The sequence below is a fragment of the Triticum aestivum genome, chromosome 6B (assembly GCF_018294505.1).
Source record: "Triticum aestivum cultivar Chinese Spring chromosome 6B, IWGSC CS RefSeq v2.1, whole genome shotgun sequence".
In the NCBI taxonomy this organism is placed as follows: Eukaryota; Viridiplantae; Streptophyta; class Magnoliopsida; order Poales; family Poaceae; genus Triticum; species Triticum aestivum.
The window spans coordinates 164,908,051-164,917,384 of NC_057810.1; positions in this window are offsets into that span (position 1 = coordinate 164,908,051).

Here is a 9,334-nt window from a genome sequence, read left to right on the forward strand (position 1 = left end):
CCCTCTGGCACTCCGGTTTTCTCCGAAAACGTCCGGAACACTTCCGGTGTCCGAATATAGTCGTCCAATATATCAATCTATATGTCTCGACCATTTCGAGACTCCTCGTCATGTCCGTGATCACATCTGGGACTCCGAACAAACTTCGGTACATAAAAACTTATAAACTCATAATAAAACTGTCATCGTAACGTTAAGCGTGCGGACCCTACGGGTTCGAGAACTATGTAGACATGACCTAGAACTATTCTCAGTCAATAACCAATAGCGGAACCTGGATGCCAATATTGGTTCCTACATATTCTACGAAGATCTTTATCGGTCAAACCGCATAACAACATACGTTGTTCCCTTTGTCATCGGTATGTTACTTGCCCGAGATTTGATCGTCGGTATCCAATACCTAGTTCAATCTCGTTACCGGCAAGTCTCTTTACTCGTTACGTAATGCATCATTCCGTAACCAACTCATTGGTCACATTGCTTGCAAGGCTTATAGTGATGTGCATTACCGAGAGGGCCCAGAGATACCTCTCCGACAATCGGAGTGACAAAACCTAATCTCGAAATACGCCAACTCAACATGTATCTTCGGAGACACCTGTAGTACTCCTTTATAATCACCCAGTTACGTTGTGACGTTTGGTAGTACCCAAAGTGTTCCTCCGGTAAATGGGAGTTGCATAATCTCATAGTTTCAGGAACATGTATAAGTCATGAAGAAAGCAATAGCAATATACTAAACGATCAAGTGCTAGGCTAACGGAATGGGTCATGTCAATCACATCATTCTCCTAATGATGTGATCCCATTAATCAAATGACAACACATGCCTATGGTTAGGAAACATAACCATCTTTGATTAATGAGCTAGTCAAGTAGAGGCATACTAGTGACGTTATGTTTGTCTATGTATTCACACATGTATTATGTTTCCGGTTAATACAATTCTAGCATGAATAATAAACATTTATCATGATATGAGGAAATAAATAATAACTTTATTATTGCCTCTAGGGCATATTTCCTTGAGTCTCCCACTTGCACTAGAGTCAATAATCTAGATTACATGGTAATGATTCTAACACCCATGGAGTCTTTGTGCTGATCATGTTTTGCTCGTGAGAGAGGCTTAGTCAATGGGTCTGCAACATTCAGATCCGTATGTATCTTGCAAATTTCTATGTCTCCCACTTGGACTTGGTCCCGTATGGAATTGAAGCGTCTCTTGATGTTCTTGGTCCTCTTGTGAAATCTGGATTCCTTTGCCAAGGCAATTGCACCAGTATTGTCATAGAAGATCTTCATTGGTCCCGATGCGCTAGGTATGACACCTAGATCGGAAATGAACTCGTTCATCCAGACTCCTTCATTTGCTGCTTCCGAAGCAGCTATGTACTCCGCTTCACATGTAGATCCCGCCACAACGCTTTGTTTAGAACTGCACCAACTTACAGCTCCACCGTTTAAAAAAAATACATATCCGGTTTGCGATTTAGAATCGTCCGGATCAGTGTCAAAGCTTGCATCAACGTAATCATTTACGACTAGCTCTTTGTCACCTCCATATACGAGAAACATATCCTTAGTCCTTTTCAGGTATTTCAGGATGTTCTTGACCGCTGTCCAGTGATCCACTCCTGGATTACTTTGGTACCTTCCTGCCAAGCTTATTGCTAAGCATACGTCAGGTCTGGTACACAGCATTGCATACATGATAGAGCCTATGGCTGAAGCATAGGGAACATCTTTCATTTTCTCTCTATCTTCTGCTGTGGTCGGACATTGAGTTTGACTCAACTTCACACCTTGAAGCACGGGCAAGAACCCTTTCTTTGCCTGATCCATTTTGAACTTTTTCAAAATTTTATCAAGGTATGTGCTTTGTGAAAGTCCTATTAAGCGTCTTGATCTATCTCTATAAATCTTGATGCCCAATATGTAAGCAGCTTCACCGAGGTCTTTCATTGAAAAACTTTTATTCAAGTATCCCTTTATGCTATTCAGAAATTCTATATCATTTCCAATTAATAATATGTCATCTACATATAATATCAGGAATGCTACAGAGCTCCCACTCACTTTCTTGTAAATACAGGCTTCTCCAAAAGTCTGTATAAAACCATATGCTTTGATCACACTATCAAAGCGTTTATTCCAACTCCGAGATGCTTGCACCAGTCCATAAATGGATCGCTGGAGCTTGCACACTTTGTTAGCTCCTTTTGGATCAAAAAAACCTTCTGGTTGCATCATATACAACTCTTCTTCCAGAAATCCATTCAGGAATGCAGTTTTGACATCCATTTTCCAGATTTCATAATCATGAAATGCAGTAATAGCTAACATGATTCGGACAGACTTAAGCATCGCTACGGGTGAGAAAGTCTCATCGTAGTAAACCCCTTTAACTTGTCGAAAACCTTTCGCAACAAGTCGAGCTTTATAGACAGTTACATTACCATCAGCGTCAGTCTTCTTCTTAAAGATCCATTTATTCTCAATGGCTTGCCGATCATCGGGCAAGTCAACCAAAGTCCATACTTTGTTCTCATACATGGATCCCATCTCAGATTTCATGGCCTCTAGCCATTTTGCGGAATCTGGGCCATCATCACTTCCTCATAGTTCGTAGGTTCATCATGGTCAAGTAACATGACTTCCAGAATAGGATTACCGTACCACTCTGGTGCGGATCTTACTCTAGTAGACCTACGAGGTTCAGTAGAAACTTGATCTAAAGTTTCATGATCAATATCATAAGCTTCCTCACTAATTGGTGTAGTTGTCACAGGAACCAGTTCTTGTGATGAACTACTTTCCAATAAGGGAGCAGATATAGTTATCTCATCAAGTTCTACTTTCCTCCCACTCACTTCTTTCGAGAGAAACTCCTTCTCTAGAAAGGATCCGATTTTAGCAACGAAAATCTTGCCCTCAGATCTGTGATAGAAGGTGTACCCAATGGTCTCTTTTGGGTATCCTATGAAGACACATTTCTCCGATTTGGGTTCGAGCTTATCTGGTTGAAGTTTCTTCACATAAGCATCGCAGCCCCAAACTTTAAGGAACAACAACTTTGGTTTCTTGCCAAACCATAGTTCATAAGGCGTCGTCTCAACGGATTTTGATGGTGCCCTATTTAACGTGAATGCGGCCATCTCTAAAGCATAACCCCAAAACGATAGTGGTAAATCAGTAAGAGACATCATAGATCGCACCATATCTAGTAAAGTACGATTACGACGTTCGGACACACCATTTCATTATGGTGTTCCGGGTGGCGTGAGTTGCGAAACTATTCCGCATTGTTTCAAGTGTAGACCAAACTCGTAACTCAAATATTCTCCTCCACGATCAGATCGTAGAAACTTTATTTTCTTGTTATGATGATTTTCCACTTCACTCTGAAATTCTTTGAACTTTTCAAATGTTTCAGACTTGTGTTTCATTAAGTACATATACCCATATCTGCTTAAATCATCTGTGAAGGTGAGAAAATAACGATATCCGCCGCGAGCCTCAACATTCATTGGACCACAAACATCTGTATGTATGATTTCCAACAAATTAGTTGTTCGCTCCATAGTTCCGGAGAACGGCGTTTTAGTCCTCTTGCCCATAAGGCACGGTTCACAAGTACCAAGTGATTCATAATCAAGTGATTCCAAAAGCCCATCAGTATGGAGTTTCTTCATGCGCTTTATACCGATATGACCTAAACGGCAGTGCCACAAATAAGTTGCACTACCATTATCAACTCTGCATCTTTTGGTTTCAACACTATGAATATGTGTATCACTACTACCGAGATTTAATAAAAATAGACCACTCTTCAAGGGTGCATGACCATAAAAGATATTACTCATATAAATAGAACAACCATTATTCTCTGATTTAAATGAATAACCGTCTCGCATCAAACAAGATCCAGATATAATGTTCATGCTCAACGCTGGCACCAAATAACAATTATTTAGGTCTAAAACTAATCCCGATGGTAGATGTAGAGGTAGCGTGTCGACCGTGATCACATCGACTTTGGAACCATTTCCCACGCGCATCGTCACCTCGTCCTTAGCCAATCTTCGCTTAATCCGTAGTCCCTGTTTCGAGTTGCAAATATTAGCAACAGAACCAGTATCAAATACCCAGGTACTACTGCGAGTATTAGTAAGGTACACATCAATAACATGTATATCACATATACCTTTGTTCACTTTGCCATCCTTCTTATCCGCCAAATACTTGGGGCAGTTCCGCTTCCAGTGTCCAGTCTGCTTGCAGTAGAAGCACTCAGTTTCAGGCTTAGGTCCAGACTTGGGTTTCTTCTCTTGAGCAGCAACTTGTTTGCTGTTCTTCTTGAAGTTCCCCTTCTTCTTCCCTTTGCCCTTTTTCTTGAAACTGGTGGTCTTGTTAACCATCAACACTTGATGCTCCTTCTTGATTTCTACCTCCGCGGCTTTTAGCATTGCGAAGAGCTCGGGAATAGTCTTGTCCATCCCTTGCATATTATAGTTCATCACGAAGCTCTTGTAGCTTGGTGGCAGTGATTGGAGAATTCTGTCAATGACACTATCATCAGGAAGATTAACTCCCAGTTGAATCAAGTGATTATTATACCCAGACATTTTGAGTATGTGTTCACTGACAGAACTATTCTCCTCCATCTTGCAGCTATAGAACTTATTGGAGACTTCATATCTCTCAATCCGGGCATTTGCTTGAAATATTAACTTCAACTTCTGGAACATCTCATATGCTCCATGACGTTCAAAACGTCGTTGAAGACCTGGTTATAAGCCGTAAAGCATGGCACACTGAACTATCGAGTAGTCATCAGCTTTGCTCTGCCAGACGTTCTTAACGTCGTTAGTTGCATCAGCAGCAGGCCTGGCACCCAGCGGTGCTTCCAGGACATAATTCTTCTGTGCAGCAATGAGGATAATCCTCAGGTTATGGACCCAGTCCGTGTAATTGCTACCATCATCTTTCAACTTTGCTTTCTCAAGGAACGCATTAAAATTCAACGGAACAACAACACGATCCATCTATCTACAACAAACATAGAGAAGCAAAATACTATCAGGTACTAAGTTCATGATAAATTTAAGTCCAATTAATCATATTACTCAAGAACTCCCACTTAGACAGACATCTCTCTAGTCATCTAAGTGATCACGTGATCCAAATCAACTAAACCATGTCCGATCATCACGTGAGACGGAGTAGTTTCAATGGTGAACATCACTATGTTGATCATATCTACTATATGATTCACGTTCGACCTTTCGGTCTCTGTGTTCCGAGGCCATATCTGTATATGCTAGGCTCGTCAAGTATGACCTGAGTATTCCGCGTGTGCAACTGTTTTGCACCCGTTGTATTTGAACGTAGAGCCTATCACACCCGATCATCACGTGGTGTCTCAGCACAAAGAACTTTCACAACGGTGCATACTCAGGGAGAACACTTCTTGATAATTAGTGAGAGATCATCTTAAAATGCTACCATCAATCAAAGCAAGATAAGATGCATAAAGGATAAACATCACATGCAATAAATATAAGTGATATGATATGGCCATCATCATCTTGTGCTTGTGATCTCCATCTTCGAAGCACCGTCGTGATCACCATCGTCACCGGCGCGACACCTCGATCTCCATCGTAGCATCGTTGTCGTTACGCCATCTATTGCTTCTACGACTATCGCTATCGCTTAGTGATAAAGTAAAGCAATTACAGGGCATTTGCATTTCATACAATAAAGTGACAACCATATGGCTCCTGCCAGTTGCTGATAACTTCGGTTACAAAACATGATCATCTCATACAATAAAATATAGCATCACGTCTTGACCATATCACATCACAACATGTCCTGCAAAAACAAGTAAGACGTCCTCTACTTTGTTGTTGCAATTTTACGTGGCTGCTACGGGCTTTAGCAAGAACCGTTCTTACCTACGCATCAAAACCACAACGATAGTTCGTCAAGTTGGTGCTGTTTTAACCTTCGCAAGGACCGGGAGTAGCCACACGCGATTTAGCTAAAGTGAGAGAGACAGACACCCGCCAGCCACCTTTAAGCACGAGTGCTCATAACGGTGAAACTAGTCTCGCGTAAGCATACGCGTAATGTCGGTCCGGGCCGCTTCATCTCACAATACCACCGAATCAAAGTATGACATGCTGGTAAGCAGTATGACTTGTATCGCCCACAACTCACTTGTGTTCTACTCGTGCATATAACATCAACGCATAAAACCTAGGCTCGGATGCCACTGTTGGGGAACGTAGTAATTTCAAAAAATTTCCTACGCACACGCAAGATCATGGTGATGGCAAAGCAACGAGAGGGGAGAGTGTTGTCCACGTACCCTCGTAGACCGTAAGCGGAAGCGTTGTGACAACGCGGTTGATGTAGTCGTACGTCTTCACGATCCGACTGATCCAAGTACCGAACGTACGGCACCTCCGAGTTCAGCACACGTTCAGCTCGATGATGATCCCCGGGCTCCGATCCAGCAAAGCTTCGGGGATGAGTTCCGTCAGCACGACGGCGTGGTGATGATGATGATGTTCTACCGGCGCAGGGCTTCGCCTAAACTCCGCGACGATATGACCAAGGTGGAATATGGTGGAGGGGGCACCGCACACGGCTAAGGAACGATCCGTAGATCAACTTATGTCTTCTAGGGTGCCCCCCTGCCCCCGTATATAAAGGAGCAAGGGGGGAGGCCGGCCGGCCCTTGTGGGAGCGCCAAGGAGGAGGAGTCCTCCTCCTAGTAGGAGTAGGACTCCCCCTTTCCTACTCCTACTAGGAGGGGGAAGGAAGGGGGAGAGGGGGGCGCCGCCCCCCTCCTAGTCCAATTCGGACCAGAGGGAGAGGGGGCGCGCGGCCCACCCTGGCCGCCCCTCTCTCTTTCCACTAAGGCCCATGTGGCCCATTATCTCTCCCGGGGGGGGGGGGGGTTCCGGTAACCCTCCGGCACTCCGGTTTTCTCCGAAAACGTCCGGAACACTTCTGGTGTCCGAATATAGTCGTCCAATATATCAATCTTTATGTCTCGACCATTTTGAGACTCCTCGTCATGTCCGTGATCACATCCGGGACTCCGAACAAACTTCGGTACATAAAAACTTATAAACTCATAATAAAACTGTCATCGTAACGTTAAGCGTGCGGACCCTACGGGTTCGAGAACTATGTAGACATGACCTAGAACTATTCTCGGTCAATAACCAATAGCGGAACCTGGATGCCCATATTGGTTCCTACATATTCTACGAAGATCTTTATCGGTCAAACCGCATAACAACATACGTTGTTCCCTTTGTCATCGGTATGTTACTTGCCCGAGATTTGATCGTCGGTATCCAATACCTAGTTCAATCTCGTTACTGGCAAGTCTCTTTACTCGTTACGTAATGCATCATTCCGTAACCAACTCTTTGGTCACATTGCTTGCAAGGCTTATAGTGATGTGCATTACCGAGAGGGCCCATAGATACCTCTCCGACAATCGGAGTGACAAAACCTAATCTCGAAATACGCCAACTCAACATGTACCTTCGGAGACACCTATAGTACTCCTTTATAATCACCCAGTTACATTGTGACGTTTGGTAGTACCCAAAGTGTTCCTCCGGTAAATGGGAGTTGCATAATCTCATAGTTACAGGAACATGTATAAGTCATGAAGAAAGCAATAGCAATATACTAAACGATCAAGTGCTAGGCTAACGGAATGGGTCATGTCAATCACATCATTCTCCTAATGATGTGATCCCATTAATCAAATGACAACACATGCCTATGGTTAGGAAACATAACCATCTTTGATTAATGAGCTAGTCAAGTAGAGGCATACTAGTGATGTTATGTTTGTCTATGTATTCACACATGTATTATGTTTCCGGTTAATACAATTCTAGAATGAATAATAAACATTTATCATGATATGAGGAAATAAATAATAACTTTATTATTGCCTCTAGGGCATATTTCCTTCAGTTTACCCATAGAGGTAACATATGGCTATAGAGTTTGAGGCATTCGCCTTCAATGGCCACCACTACCCTATATGGGCCATGGACATCATGATCACTCTTGTGTCTCGTGGGATAATGTGTGCAATCCTGGATACACCCCTGGTCAGGATCACACCGCTAACAGAAAAGTGGTGTCTTATATATCATAAGGCATTAGATTCAGATCTAAGCATCTGGTTATTCTGTATCAGCAATTCTTGGGATACAATGAACCTCAAGGGCAAAGGTTTGAATCTTACTTCAACCTTCAATCCGACATCACCAGCTGTGACGGGACCCTATGGGCATGGAGAATGTGATGGTTGAATATGCCTTAACCGACATGTTTGGGGACTATGAATAGTCTTTCAATCTCCTGAATGGTCAATATAATTAATGTCCATTTACGATGTTGTAACAACAACTTAAGTATTGTTGTCATCTTATATTGTATATCACAATATATTGTATCAACACTTTGATACAAATACATTTGTATGTATTCTATATATATGAGTGATTTTCATATTGAGAATCTTCATGTCTATATATAGATTTCTAACGGGGTCAATCCGATGAAAAATGATATGTGCCTTGTGGACATATGCACCACAAACTTTGTACTCAAGGAAGTCTGATGTTTCCACTCTCATTGAGAGAAAGGAGATATTTTAAAATTGTTAGACACGATGAAGTATTTGGTGGCTCAACTCGAGTCATATTTACTATCCCTGTGGGTACTCAAGTAACGTCGGGATGCTTCATTGCTTCCCAAGTTTAACTCGTACCCTACTAAGCTATAGAGATATTCGTCAAAATGGTTTCTGTCAGGACCCCGACTCGATGTCACATCGATCTAGCTGGTAACACCTCATATCGCTTTGCGGCCTCACGCACGGTATCCCCACGGGTGTCGTCTTACCTTTTCCCGGGACCGTTTGCGCCTTTTGGCTCACGTATATGATAGTGTCGCTAGCATCCATATGATAAAGAGCCCGGGCTGACATGACTAGTCGTAAACCCAAAGTGGCACAGACTTACAGGGACAGGCATCCATGACCCAGCTTCGAACGTGTCGGTCATCAGCAAGTGGGTCCGGGCTGTAGCACTGGGCTAGCAGGACTCCGGTAAACCGGGCTGTAGCGGGCTAACAGGACTCCGGTACTCAAAGCGTGACATTTCCCCGAAGGGACAGACACAGGAACGAAGAAGGACACATGCCGGCCAGCCTAAGTGTTCCAGAGCAGTAGCAAGCTACCATGGCTCAGCGGTAACACTAGGAGACATTTCCCGGTAAG